At 52.8% G+C, this 13,422-nt stretch overlaps 1 protein-coding gene across 5 annotated transcripts in view; it reads left to right on the top strand.

Annotated features, from left to right (window-relative positions):
* Plexa (plexin A) overlaps nucleotides 1-13,422 on the top strand; it is a 380,874-nt gene that overhangs the window by 200,324 nt on the left and 167,128 nt on the right. For 4 of the 5 annotated variants that reach the window (XM_077685386.1, XM_077685388.1, XM_077685383.1 and 1 more), the window contains one exon: nucleotides 9,608-9,630. The exons of the other annotated variant lie outside the window; for it this stretch is intronic. The gene's annotated coding sequence lies outside the window, so the exon portion shown is untranslated. The remainder of the gene's footprint in view (nucleotides 1-9,607; nucleotides 9,631-13,422) is intronic. 5 annotated transcript variants of the gene reach the window in all.

Genomic DNA, 13,422 nt, shown 5'->3' with positions numbered 1-13,422 from the left:
TCATGATATAAGAGAGCAGACGGCTGTGTCAAACGTCCCAGAACTTTTCGTTCTCCCCCAAAAGTGGTGGACGCCTGAGGACGTTGCGTCGTTTTAGTGAAAGTGTGGCCGACGTCTGTGGCCGAAGTGTGGGCAAAAGAGGAAAGGAAGAAACTCGCCGACTGTCCCGAAGAGCGGCGCCATCGTGACTCGAACGAACAACACAGGCAGCGAAGTCGTCGCATGGGCCTAGCCGAGGCCAGTTCCTTACCCTCTCTGGTGGCGGTGGCACCTTGTGAATTATCGTCGCCGTCTATCGCAGCAGCAGCCGATGCTGCTGGACTTTTCCCCTGTCTGCGGGTTCCAGGAACGCCGCTTGTGCAACGCGCCAGGCTTGCAGCCTCCTCCCACTGCTTCTGTCTTCGCGAGGGATGTTTCTGCTATTCGGGCCCTTTGGTGTTGCCCGCAGGAAACCGAAGGGTCGAAAATGGCATTGCAAGTTAGTTAACCGAGCTGCTTGCCGGGGTGGCTCGTTCTTGCTTTTTCTGTGCCGGTTGCATTGCTTTACTTTTTTGCGTAACGGGTGGGGCGCTGTTCTCTCGTCGGCGCAAAGTTGCTTGCTTCAGGCGTTGCTTTTCGCTGGCGTGATTGAGCTGTATACGGATCGCGATCGTAACTGATCAGTGCACCTGTATTTTTTTAAAACTTTCGTTAAGATTTATACTTCGGATGCTGTCGCGAATCCTTATGAGAATAGCAGTTTGTGAGCGCGCGCGCGGGCTGTCCCCAAGTTCGGTAAGCAAGGTCGTATACGCGCATTGCTTTGTGTCGCGAGTGGAGTTTCGCAATGAAAGTCCACGGAACGTGCCGCGCGCACTGTCTGGTCGAAGCGGGAATGAAATGCGTGAACGAACCATCAGCGCTTCCCCGCATCTCAACCGTCGCAGGAATCCGAGGTAAAGAAAGGCGCATTTAGTCGAGGATGAGTGCGGTTTTGAATCTTTGTTCTAGGCCAGCCTGGCGCTGATCAAACAGTGCGGCAAGGCAGGAACTGTGTTCTGGTTGTTCGCATTTGGGGGGCTGCGTGAGCCTTCTTGTTGAGCATCCTTTCAGGGGCCTTCTCTCGGTGGGCGTGGAAATGGCGGGGTGGTGATGCTCTGCGGACGAGGAACGCCAACTTACTCATTCGCTAGAATGACAACCACGGAGGTTTTCACCTGACCGGCACAAGCAGCGCCGAGTGGGAGCTGTGTGGTTCCTTCCCCGCGCACACATTAATGAACAGTGTTGCGGTGTTTCCCGTACTTGGTTCACGCGGGTGTTTAAGCAACGACGTAGGCCAAGTTTAAGTTGGCGCGTTGTCGTTTTTTTTTTTTTTTTTTTTTTTTTTTTAGCCTGGAGGTCGCGTTGTCGTTGAGTCTCGCGAAGCGGAACTGCTCCTGCGAGCTAATCCGGAGATTAAGCGATATTGTATCGCGTGCTCGGTAATGTACACGAAGCCCCCGCGGAGAGCAAACTTTTCTCCCATGTCGGGTCACTAATGAGCGCGTAAGGCTAATCCGATTAGCTTGCACGCCGGCGAAATGGCAGCAGCAGCAGCAGCACAGAGAGGTCTCGCCCGTCCGTGCGCGAGTGTAAGCGCGCGCTTGAGAGCACGGGAGCAGCAGGCTCGCGCATGCGTGCGCTGTCGCTGCTCCGTGATGCGTGCTCGGTTTCGCCTGGCTTCGCGTACCGGTACGACGGAAGGGAGGCAGTGTTCCCGCGGCATTTGCTCCGTTCTGTGGCTGTCTGCACGAGTTTTACTGCTGTGTGTACCTTGTCGGCTCCCTGTCTTTCTTTTTCATTTCTGCAGACGTGGGATAGACGCCATTGTGTTCGCTTGACACGAGAATGTTTATTTTTATTTTTCGCGGAAAGCGTGGTGTTTTAGGCCGTGCTGCGCATGCTCCATCCAGCGCCAAAATTTTAAGAAGCGACTTAAGGTTGATTCGCTTGCCACGGTCGCGTTTCGAAGGCACTGCGGCGGATGATGGTGCGATCTCTCGCTCGTTCCACACTGCTGCGAGAGTTCGGGCGCCGTCTGGTGATGGGGTGAGACGCCCTGTTCATGCGTAGAGCGAGCCTGCGACGGCGCAAGAGGTTATGGCATGTGTGGGTGGGATTGAGCGCCCACCAACGGCCTGGGGAGTTCCGATATGCATAGGGGTGTTTCAACGCCGCGTGGCAGCCGCGTAGTTGCACTGCGTGTGCAGGGGCGCCCCGCTCACTTCCAGGGTATCGTTTGAAGGACGAGTACGGGCACCGTACGCGCAGTTCAGAACTAGTCCCAAACCAGAGCGCGAATTCTCGGCATCGCTCTGTTCGGCAAACATTCCGGATGTACTGGATGGATGCAAACTTTTCCTGAGCCCATTGCAACTGAGGAGGCAGTTCTTGTGTGTCGACTGTTTGGGTCATATCCATCCTTGTATCCATCATATCCATCCAGACCATATCCATCCTTGTTTCTGCGTTGTCCCCCGAGTGAGGGGCGTTTGGAGGGCACCTGTTTCTCTGGCAGATGGTACTGCTGGCGCAGAGGTCTGTCGGCACCGGCGTTTGGCGCACCTCCTCATTCCGCGTACGCGTTGCAGCCTCAGGGAGTGAGAAAAATCAAGTGCAGTTTCGTGTAGTCTCTGGATTCCACGTTGTTGACTGGCGTCTCGACGAGCTTCAGGTGTTACGTCGGTTATAATGTTGTGGACCCTCTTTGGCTTATTTAGAGGGCACTTGTTGTGTGAAGGTCGTCATTGGTCACCCCGTGGTCTACGGAGGACATACACCACCCCGAAAAGCGAGCACGCCCTTGTGTCGTAATGATCACCTGCAGGTTGTCAAAATTAATCCGGAGCCCTCCACTGTGACGCGCCTCATAGCCCAGCTCTAGCCTCGCCGGGTCGAACCACCGAAATTTAGAAGTTTTTCTTGTGATACACCACTGAAGAGAAGCTTAGTTTCATCGCGTCTGTTGAGGCAACGAAACTCAAATTCCTCAAGTGAAGGAAAAACATATATTTGTTGTTGTTTCAGGCGCAGGCATCGCTGAACGTTTTTTGTTTGTTTGTTTGTACGAGGCGCAATCGGATTTCTTCATCGCTACGGGCACATCTGTAATGAAATGAAAAGGAAATCGTGTTGCAAGGCGTGGTGACGCCTCGTCGCTCGCTGCTCTCCTTGTGCGACGAATCGTCCGCTTGCTCAGTTGCTGCCGACAGCATGCACGCGCCGCCTGTCGTTGCACGCAAACCCGACCCCTTGGAGGAAATACGTGCGTCTTGCCTTTGGCGCGCGCGCGCGCGAGCGGGTCTCGACACTCATCGAACGCTGATTCATGCGCGCACCCGCCCTCGATTCCGAGAACGGCTACTCGGTCACGGTCGCACGCGGGCGTTGGCGTGCGGCGCTTGTGGTTTCGGTTAGTTGTGCCTCGACACACGCTTTCGCCCGTGCCTCTTGCTGCTGTTAGTATTGCAGCTGTAATACTAGCTTGGACATTAGATAACGCGTGGCCCCCCTTATCGCATCTCTTTGCACGTGTCGCCCCAGCAGACACCATAGGCCTGACTCCGCCGCCAAGCCCGTCAGGAAGCGAGGTTCGAAAGGCTGGGGGAATGTGCTTCTGAGGTGTTGCGACTTTCATCGTCGACGAAACGGCCATGTGAAGCATAGGGAGATCATCTGTAGCTTCCTTCGTGGCCGGGGACTAAATGCAGACTTTAAATGTACACGCCTGTCATTCACCGTGTGGTCCGGTGGCAAAACAGTTGTTTTTTTTTTTCTCCTTGTTGTACGTGAATCCCACCCCGCACATCCCGCCGTACAGCTGCCGCTACAAGACTCGTAAGAGGTTTCGTGTTTTTTTTTTTTTTTTTTTTTTACTATTTCCACGCACTGGGACTATATTGAGTGCCACGGGCAGTCCTGCTCGGTCAAGGCCCAACAACATGCAGCGTACTTTCCGCGGTTTTACGCGTCGACGCGCGTGAGCGCGAGTCGCCAAAAATGCATGGTGTCGCCAGCTGACGCCCGAGCAACGCCGATGTCTATGCTCGGCAGATATCGGCGTCGACGCAGCGCAAGAAAGCATGGCAAAGCGGGCGGCAGCGTCCGGGTTTCCTGTCGGCCTCGTGGTGTGGCGTCATTCCTTTCAGCAGAAAACAGTTAATTTCCTTTTAACTTGAGGTAATCGGTTGCCTTGAGACAAATTGCAAGCTACTTCTGTTCGAAAGTGGTCATTCATTTGTGGCCTGTTTGGCTTTCATCGAGGAGATGGGGGATTTGCGATAGCTTTGTGTGAGTTAAATCAGGGAGCTCGGGCTACACCGCTTGTAGTGTTAGCATAATGGGGCTTGTCTGTAAGACCGGTGCGTGACCAGTAAGGGTTATCAACGCCAGAATTGTAGCGCCGCATTCCATTCCATTCGTGGCTACTGTGGCTTGCGTAGGGGAGACCGGGTATGTGCGATAGCTTTTCTTGACTCAAATAAGGGAGCTGTGGTTACATCGCTTGTAGTACTGGCATTATTGTCCTCGTCTCCAAGATCGGTGCGAAAGAAACAACCTTTACCACTGCTCAAATCTCTCAAATACAACCAAAACAAAACACACCCGACAATATTGGTTTGCAGCCTCGGTTAGTATATCGAATTCTTGGCCTCCGCCTCGTCTCTTGGCGTTGTCGAGCAGTTGGGTGCCGAGCTTTTTTGTTTTGAAAGTCCGTGGTTCGTATCTTTGCAAAACCTCTGTGTTTTTCTCTTTTTTTAAGACGAAGCTCTTTAGCAAATCGTAATTTTTCATGTCCGAAGTTTAAAATACCGAGAAATTGCCAAGGAGCGCGCGCACATGAGCGCGGGCATCGCGGCGACCGCCCTGCGCCTGCGCGCACGTTTGTCAAGCCAAGCATACCCACTTGGGGAGATTGGCCAAGATTGCGGCGACCGCGCGGCAGTTAAAAAAAAAATGCCCAGTGCTCGTGTGTGCGTGCCTTGCGGTGACCGCCAAGCGTCATCGGCGCGCGTTTGCAAGCCAAGCATACACACTTGAAAAGTTGGCCGAGATTGGCAAAAAATTGTGGTTGATTCCCCCGTCATAGGAATCGGTAAAACACGGAAGGGAAGTGTGCAGCGAAATTTGCAGCTGAGCATGATTTGCGCGTCGGCGGCTGTCTTGTGGGTGTGCTTGGCGAGCGACGTCCTGCTTCCGGGTCGCTTTGGCAAAGGTGTACTGGCGTAATTTCCGCGACGGATATGACGTCAGTGAAATCTTGGTGTATCCGGCCATAACACACCTTCGTGTTAAAATATTATGTGGTGGCAGCACGGAGATGAGACGAACCATGGTAGATGGGGATGGGCACGAAATCACGCGTCGCGCGAGCTTCAGCGTGGTTCTGCTAGAGAGAGCGGTGGCAAGGACAGCGGCGAGGACAGCGCGCACGCAGGCCGCACACCAGCCAGCCCTTCGTCGTCGTCGGTGCCTTCGTTGACGTGGATGGTGGGCTATGACACCATGGGGCATTGGCCGCCATGTCCCGTGACAATATAAAACCCGAAAATGAACAACCCCAAGTATAACGTACTCTTTGGTTCTAAAGGTTGCTTCCCCGCAAGAAGACCCTGTGTGCAGGGGTGCACCCTTTACAGGCCGCTAGCTTCGTTGTACTGGCATCATTTTCGTGACGGATATGATGTCATGTAAATGTTTGGGTATCCCGGAATAAAACTTTCGTGTTTAAAAAAAAAAAAAAAACCCTTCAGCGTTCGCAGTTATCGTGGCAACAGTTGCTCGAAACGAGAAAGACGGGTCATAGCGTACGCCCCTCCAAGGTGGTGTCCATTCAATGATCATCACTTCCAACAAATGAAGGAAGCTCACACTTATACCAACAAGGGGGGAGTAAAGGGCGTTGCGGCAGCAGCGAAGAATCAAATCGGATACAATCGTGGACTCAAACCGTCGTGGTGATGGTCGTGAAGGTTGCGTACAGCTTGCTACCATCAAATCTTACGCGTTGGTGTGAGCTTCCTTCATTTCCTTTTTTTTTTTTTTTTGCGGTGAGGGTTTGACGAGCTTTTTTTACAAGGTAAACAAGGTGCCTAGTGCCTTGCCTTTTAACCAACCAATGACGTTCGAGGGTAACCTCAGCATCAAGGCAGTGCTGAAATTTGTTCTGCCTTCATTTTGAATTCATGAAGCTGCAGTCGGTACATAACATCACGTTAAATCAATTAGCAAGTAAAGAAGTTGTGCGAAGTGCGTCTTCGTTTGTTATCCCATCTTGTTTTTTTTTTTTTTCTGATTTGGCGGTAATGACTTGAAATACATTTCGCAGCATTTCAGTATTTGCCCGCAAACGTACTTACTTAAGCAATGACTAATGACGGCCAAGTGATTTTTTTGTAAAGCTATGGTCTTGATAACTGCAGTTTAACTATCTATAATAACTGCTCGTAAACGACTTCAACAGGATGGCATGGTTAATACAAACGTGTCCAGCGACGCGCGCCGACGCAGCGGCTGGCGCGTGACTTCGCCGGTCTCGTGCGGTTACTCGCCCTCTCATGCGTGTCCGCGTGTTGCCGCCGCTCTCTCTAGCCGAACCACGCCGAAGCTCGCGCGACGCGTGATTTCGTGTCCATGTGGTTAGGCCTTTATTCTTATAGTGCCGCCTCTCTGCGAAAACAAGCCCTCAGCAGAGGCCGTTTCTGCTTCGCTTCGGTACGCAGTCGAGACAGAGAGCGTCTCTCGCGAATCGCCCTCAGCCAAGTTTCTCGGCCCTCGTTTTCCGGCGCGTCGTGGCGGTGTCGCAAGTGCACTGGGAAACTGCCGGCCTGTTCTTCCTGGTCGCTGTTTTCTTTTCCCCCGTCAGCCTCGCTGGCCCTTGGCCACGACCGTTCCCGTGCCCGCGTCGTGTCTCACCCGGTCACGCTGTGTTGTCTCCCTGGTCGCCGGAATCCGGATTCCTGCGCGCGGATTCCTCCCTTCTCCCATTGCGCTCTCCTCCTGCCCGCCAACATCCGCCTCGCGGTTTGTCCCAGCGAGACTACTTGGGGGGCCCCCACTTCCTCTCCCTGGTTGTGCGTTTGCAGACGTAGCTTCGTGCGTGCTTTGTGCCTGCCGCGCGAGGTCACGCTCAATTTGGAGTTTGTGCGAAATTTACGAGGGCTGCGCTCGCGGGTAACCGGCCTGCTGCTGCAGCTCCAAGTGCGAAAAAGACGTGCTCGGGGGGCGCACCTGGCGGCCGGCGCGTGGCAGTGAGCAGGGAAACGATAATGTGCAGTGCGCTGGAGAGCCTGTTGTGGGCACATAAGAAGCGAAGCTGTATTGGGGCCGTAGGCGTGTCTTTTTCGGCACGGACGTTATCAAGCCTAACTACAGGGGCTGCTGACGTGTGTGTAACGGCGGCCGTGCTTGGCGAACGCTGCGATCAGTGTGTCGCCCACTCGTGCTTGTGGCTGACAAGTCAAATGCCCCTGGCACGAAAGCCCTGTAGCGCCGTGCAGCCACGCCGAAACACGCGCGCGATCTTGATCAAGTGGCGACAGCGGTATGCCCCCGCTGCTTCGAGCAGAAAAGTAGTGACAACTGGGCGAGTTGGCATTGCATTTGGAGCATCTTGATGGTAGCGCAGTAACACACGGGCACTAAGAAAAGAGACCGCAAACCACATCGCTGTGGTTTGTCGTCTCTTTCTTATTGTCCGTGTGTGAGTGCGCTACCATCAAGAGAGGCATGGTTGCTAGACTATACAGCCTTGTGCGCGCCAAAGCGCAGAATTTTGCTGTATTCCACCTCCAGAATCGCGAACAAAAAAGAAGCCTCACATTGTCAGCCCGCGTCGACCGTGGTCCGTTCGCTAGGGTCACGAATCGGTCACGTCGTATCACGTGGTAGTCATTCCGCGGTCCGGATCGGTGATCTCGTCCGCCGTGTGAATCGGCCTTTAGCGTTTTCCGTGTCCTGGACACGTGCTCGCAGCAGTTCACTTCGTTTCTGCATTTCTCGCGGCAGCCATTGATTCTCGTTTCGAGGCCGCCTGAGGGTATTTTAGGAGGGGAACTTCTCGTTTCGCGCTCAGAGTCACGAAATGACAGGCGCCCCCTCGTCGGCGTGCGTAAGCGATGGGAGCCCGTTTCTCGTGCCGTTTTTCCCCGCCGATGGGTTCTGGCGAAGGCGTGGATGGGGGAAGGTATTTTAGGAATGCCCCCCTCCTATCCCACCCGATTCCCGTGCCAAATTATCGCCCCGTTGTCCGGAACACTCTTCCTTCCTTGAGGCGTCGTCTTCTCGCGTGCCGCGGCCAGGTGACAGCGGCGACAAATGTGCGACGTCGACGCGCGCTTGTTTACGGCCGTCCGCGTGCCAGTTAGTGCCACATATAGCGGGCCGCTTTCGCCTCCTGCCAATTTGTGAGGGGGGCCGTTTTGCGGGCGTGTGTGCTGCGTCGTTTGTTATTGCCTGCTGTCGACTCACTCTTCAGCCATCAGCACCGTCTTGTTGTACTTTTCTTGCCCGATCCGGCGAAACAAAAGCCTTGCTGTTGTTCGTTTCTTCTGCGCGCTTTCGTACAAGCGGCGGAGACGTTGTAGGCGAAATATGTGGCGCACTCGGGGCAGTATCAGCGGCATGGCGGTGGTATTTTCGAATGGGGAAGCCGATGCGAAAGTACTGCCGAGTATTCAACGCAGAAATTTGGGCTAGTTGGTGATACGACTTTAACACGGCAAAAAGCGCACTAGACGGGTACAGAAGAAGAGACAGTGAGCGTGCCGTGTCCCGTGACTCCCATGCCGGGAGTCACAAGCGCTGTCCCGTGTCACTGCCACCGCCTAGTGCGCTTTTTACCGTGCGGAAGTGCTGCCGAGAGCGGTTCACGCGTGCCTGTATGGCGCGGTGTGAAGTGGGCAGATGTGTGCTGCCCACAGCCTGTCACAGCTACGTCCGATGGCAGCCCCCCCCCCCCCCCCCCTTTTTTTTTTCGTATTTTCCGTGCGCGCGCCCAAGAGAGAGAGAGAGAGAGAGAGAGAGAGAGAGAGAGAGAGAGAGAGAGAGAGAGAGAGAGAGAGAGAGAGAGAGAGAGAGAGAGAGAGAGAGAGAGAGAAATATTTATAAGGCGAAGTTTTGCCTCTCTACAGAGGGCCCAGGTCTCGCCAGGGAAGAAGAGAGCATTGAAGAAAAAAAAGGGCAATGCAAAATTAAATATGGCAATGGAAAATTACCTGCGTACGCTGGTTCCTGGAACAAAGTAGTGTCTGGGTACCGGTGGCTGGGGCTACCCGCAAGCACTGCAGAGGACATCCTGCGTCCTCGGAGACCCTTCATGCTGCACTGAGAGGCCTTCAGGCTGCTCCTCTCGTACCTCGACAAGTCGGTCCTCAACACCCGCCCATGAACTGTCGAAGCCAGACCCCACCCACTATCCACCCCGTGTTAACCCTTTTGTGTGCGTGTGTGTATGTAAATAGTCTGTATATAAACTGCGTGTGTAAGTATATAGTCTGTACATAGCCTGCTATCATATTTAATTTTCCATCGCCCGATGCTGTGCCGCGTTGCTGATCGTTCTCGTTCTTTCCTCTCTCCTTCGCAGGATTCTCCGAGCGGGCAGATTGGGTAAGCTTGCACACTGCGGTGTGAACCGCTTCTTCCTATCCTGTTTACTTTAGCTTTAGCTTTTGCTTTACTTTGCTTTAGCATGCCTTGGGTCAAGTGCGTAGGTACGAGACCACGTGGATGCATAGTGAATTGTCGCCTCCTGCACACAGATGCACCCAGTGCGGCTGGATGCTCTTTTTTTGTTTTGTCTATTATGTGAACATTTATACTTATCGTTTGCGTTGTGAAGGGGTTGCCACGGACGCTGTGTTGTCAGACTCAACTACCATTTAATATAAACGCAGACGATTCCCGTTTGCTTCTTTCGCGATGAGAAATTTCTTTGGTGATTTAGTATCATGCATCAGATGATCGGTCGTCCTGGAAACTAGAATGTCGTGTATACGTTAAAAAATTGCGTTCATTGATCTCTGACAAACATGTGGTCAGCGAAGCTGGACCATCATTTCATCACGTTATAATTCCAAAAGTCGCGAAAATATGGCAGCGCTATTAGCCTAGCACTAGTTTTTCCAGTTCAAATTGAGGACAGTCCTCGCGAAACGCCAGCTTCGATAGCCATGCGGGTGTAGCGGATCCATCTTCCCGCTGCTCGGTGTTGAGGTCGCCTCAAGAGCATCGTCCAGTCGGCGTGGAGGGTTTCGAGGCCGTTTGGTCGACGGAGGGTGGGAAGCACTTCATTGTGCACAGGAGCCTAAAGGTCTTTTGGTCAACGTACCGCCAGCAGCTCAGGTGTTTTAAAGGGCTAGCAGGTGCAGTATCGCAGTTTTCCGTGGCTGATAGCCGCGCTACTAATGAACGCATAAAGCGTGAGACGAATGAGATAACTGCGCCGAATCGAAGGATGAATGCGTGCTAAGCGGCGTTCTCTCCTAACGTGGTGCACAGCTCACTCCCCCTCCTGGCGAACTTGCTCGGCCAAGCGTGCACGAGAACGCGTGTGCCCGGAGAACGGTCGGTGTCGATCCGGTCGACGCGTGGTGCTCGAGAGAAATCGTCGCGCAAACGTCGAGGAAGCAGAGAGTGAAGAAGGGAAAAAAAAAAAAAAAAGTGGTCGCGGTTTCCGAACGGAAGCGATGCGGCGCGAAGTTGCAAACGAGAGCGTTTGGGTGTTTGGCGCTCCCAAAAAATATGGACCATGATCCATGCACGCGAACCGATTCGTGACGCAGGTAAATAGGAAGGCGCCAGGAAGCAGAAGCCGCCCTCCCAGAGGTGTGAAGGCGCCGCCCGGAGTGCAGCGGGCAAAATTGGTTCGCGTACACGAGGCCGTGCCGCCGCTTGTGCATAATTTACGCAGGTTGGGCTCCCTTCCTCTCGCCTTGCTTCCCCTCGGTGGTGCTGCTCGATCGGATGCCTGCGAGATTCTTGCGGGGACCGTGTTTCGCTCCTTGGCTTTCTGCCTCTGAGCGGGTCGAGACGATTCTGCGGGCGCGGCGGGCAAGGGTGCCGCAGGATCCGTCTTTTCGTCCCTGTGCAGTCATTCAACGGGGATTTTGGGGAGCCTGAAGGGGAGGACGTTTGGCAACTACACGGCTCTCGTTCACTGGTACAGAACTCGTTATCTTGGCATTTGAACTGGTGGATCGTGCAGTTGTTGGAGAGAGAGCGGGCTCTTTACGCAATGAATGCATGTAGGCAATACCTTCAAGATATATACCACTGGGGGAAAGGCTCGTACACGTGAGCATTGATTACCGCACTATTATTCTCGGACTCAGTAGCGGTCCCAGAGATTGGTTTTGGGGGTTGCGATTTTTTTTTTTGAGAGGGCGGGGGGGGGGGGGGGCGGCGGGGGGGCGGCGGGGATGAATGAAGAAGAACCGCTCCCCTCCTTGCACCAGTTCTGCGGAGGAGGCGATAGCCATGCCCGTGTGTGCGCGTATGCCAAGTAACCCGCTTGCGCACAAATTCCTTAGCGGCACAGTGGGTTTTGCCCCTTAGTGGTACAACGGCTGGCTCGAGCCCGCAGTTCTGACGGCCGCAACACGTTTGCGATTTGCACAAGTGAAATGCCCCCCCCCCCCCCCCTCCTTCGGGCCCGCCACTGCTCGGACGGACAGGTACATAAGCGAAAATTACAGTGCTCGGCCGCCCATCTGCTCTAAATCTGTAAAATAAATGTTCCTCTTTCTCCTCTTTTGAATAAAAATGTTCTTCGGGTTGGTTTTCACCAGAAGAAACAAAAAACCCGGGTTAAACAATAGCGTCGGAAAGCCGAGATAAAAGCGGAACAAAAAAATGTGGTTGATCCTTTTTTTATACGAATCGGTAAAACACGAAAGGGACATGTGCCTTCACAGGAGCATTTGAATGCTTGTTGTGTGTCGATATGAACTTGCACATCGCTATTTATATTGCCTCTGTATGGCACCGTTAGACGCATCAACATCAGACACTTGATTACACACGCCGGAGCATTGTGTAAATCCGATCGAAACCCCTGGCGCTCGCAATCTGTGCGTACGAAACCGAGCGGGTTGTCAGCAAATCGTTTGGTGAAGACGATCCGGGCCTGCCAGTTGTGCAGAGCTTTCAGCGGCTACAGCCGGGTCTCCGACGAAAGGAGAGGTTTTGCCGCCAGCTCTGCTGTTGCTCCAGCCTCGCACCGCCGGTGCAAGCTGCGCCAATTTTGAGGGGCGAAGCAAGGCTTCAGGTCGAGGCTTGTCCCGCGCCCGGCGTCCGTGCTACACGGCGCAGCACCGTGTAAATTGAAGCATTTGTGAACAAAAGGTTCACAAAAGGAGAGAGAGAGAGAGATTATTTCACTTTTTTGCATAACATAAACGAGTACAATGACAAAAGAGGTCCCGAAGTTGAGAACTGTCTGGGGGACCTCGTTACATAACGTAATTTCAATAGAACAAAACGCAGCAAGCAGTTGAGCAGGTTTTAGAACATCCTAAAACATCATTAGAACTAGCAAAAACAATATATCGAACAGGAACCATGCAATAACGCTTCATGGAGAATTGGCAAACAAATATTCTGGAAAATTCATTTTACAAAGCAAAAACATAGTTTACTAGATATATAGTTCTCTAAGAAGATATAATTTAAATAATTTACGAAAAGAATGTAATGTACAACTTGACTTAATTTCTTCAGGTATATTCCATGTCGACACACCAGCAAATTTTTCGGTCTGTTTGCCGTAGTTCGTACGCACTTTTGGCGTCAAGAAATTGTTTCTGGCAGAGAATTGGGTGTTGTTTGTGTTAATGAGAAGATCCCGGGGCATTCCATCAATGGATATGTGATTATGGACAAGGCGATACATGTGAGAGAGAGAGAGAGAGAGAGAGAGAGAGAGAGAGAGAGAGAGAGAGAGAGAGAGAGAGAGAGAGAGAGAGAGAGAGCGAGAGAGAGAGAGAGACGCACGGCACCGTGTCAATCGAAACATCTGTGAACAAAAGGTTCACAAGAACAAAATAAAAGGTTCGAGAGAGAGAGCTCCTGGAGAGCCAGCCGTGCTGCGAATGCGCGAGGAGCATTAGTTATGATTGAATTGGATTTGGATTGAAATGGATTTGAATTGTATTGGAAATAGTTTTTAGCAGCAGTAAGCACTCTCACGGTTGATTTACGGTAAGGCGATCCCCAGTGCTTCGCTCACTCGTCATTATTCACTTCGTGGAGATGCGTGAATTTTTTTTATGGAAAAGAAGTGACGGTAACGGTATTTCTTGTTACAGTCAGTGAGTGAAAATGTAACGGTGTTAGAGTTACTGAAAAAAGTAATTAGTTACGGGTAACGCGTTACTGCCAAAGGCTGCACTACACCCGGAA

Source organism: Haemaphysalis longicornis, unplaced genomic scaffold, assembly GCF_048455015.1.
Source record: "Haemaphysalis longicornis isolate Haplotype H1 unplaced genomic scaffold, Haemaphysalis longicornis Haplotype H1 scaffold_9, whole genome shotgun sequence".
Lineage (NCBI taxonomy): Eukaryota > Metazoa > Arthropoda > Arachnida > Ixodida > Ixodidae > Haemaphysalis > Haemaphysalis longicornis.
The sequence above is the reverse complement of the archived record's forward strand: the minus strand, read 5'-3'. Positions and strand labels throughout refer to the sequence as shown.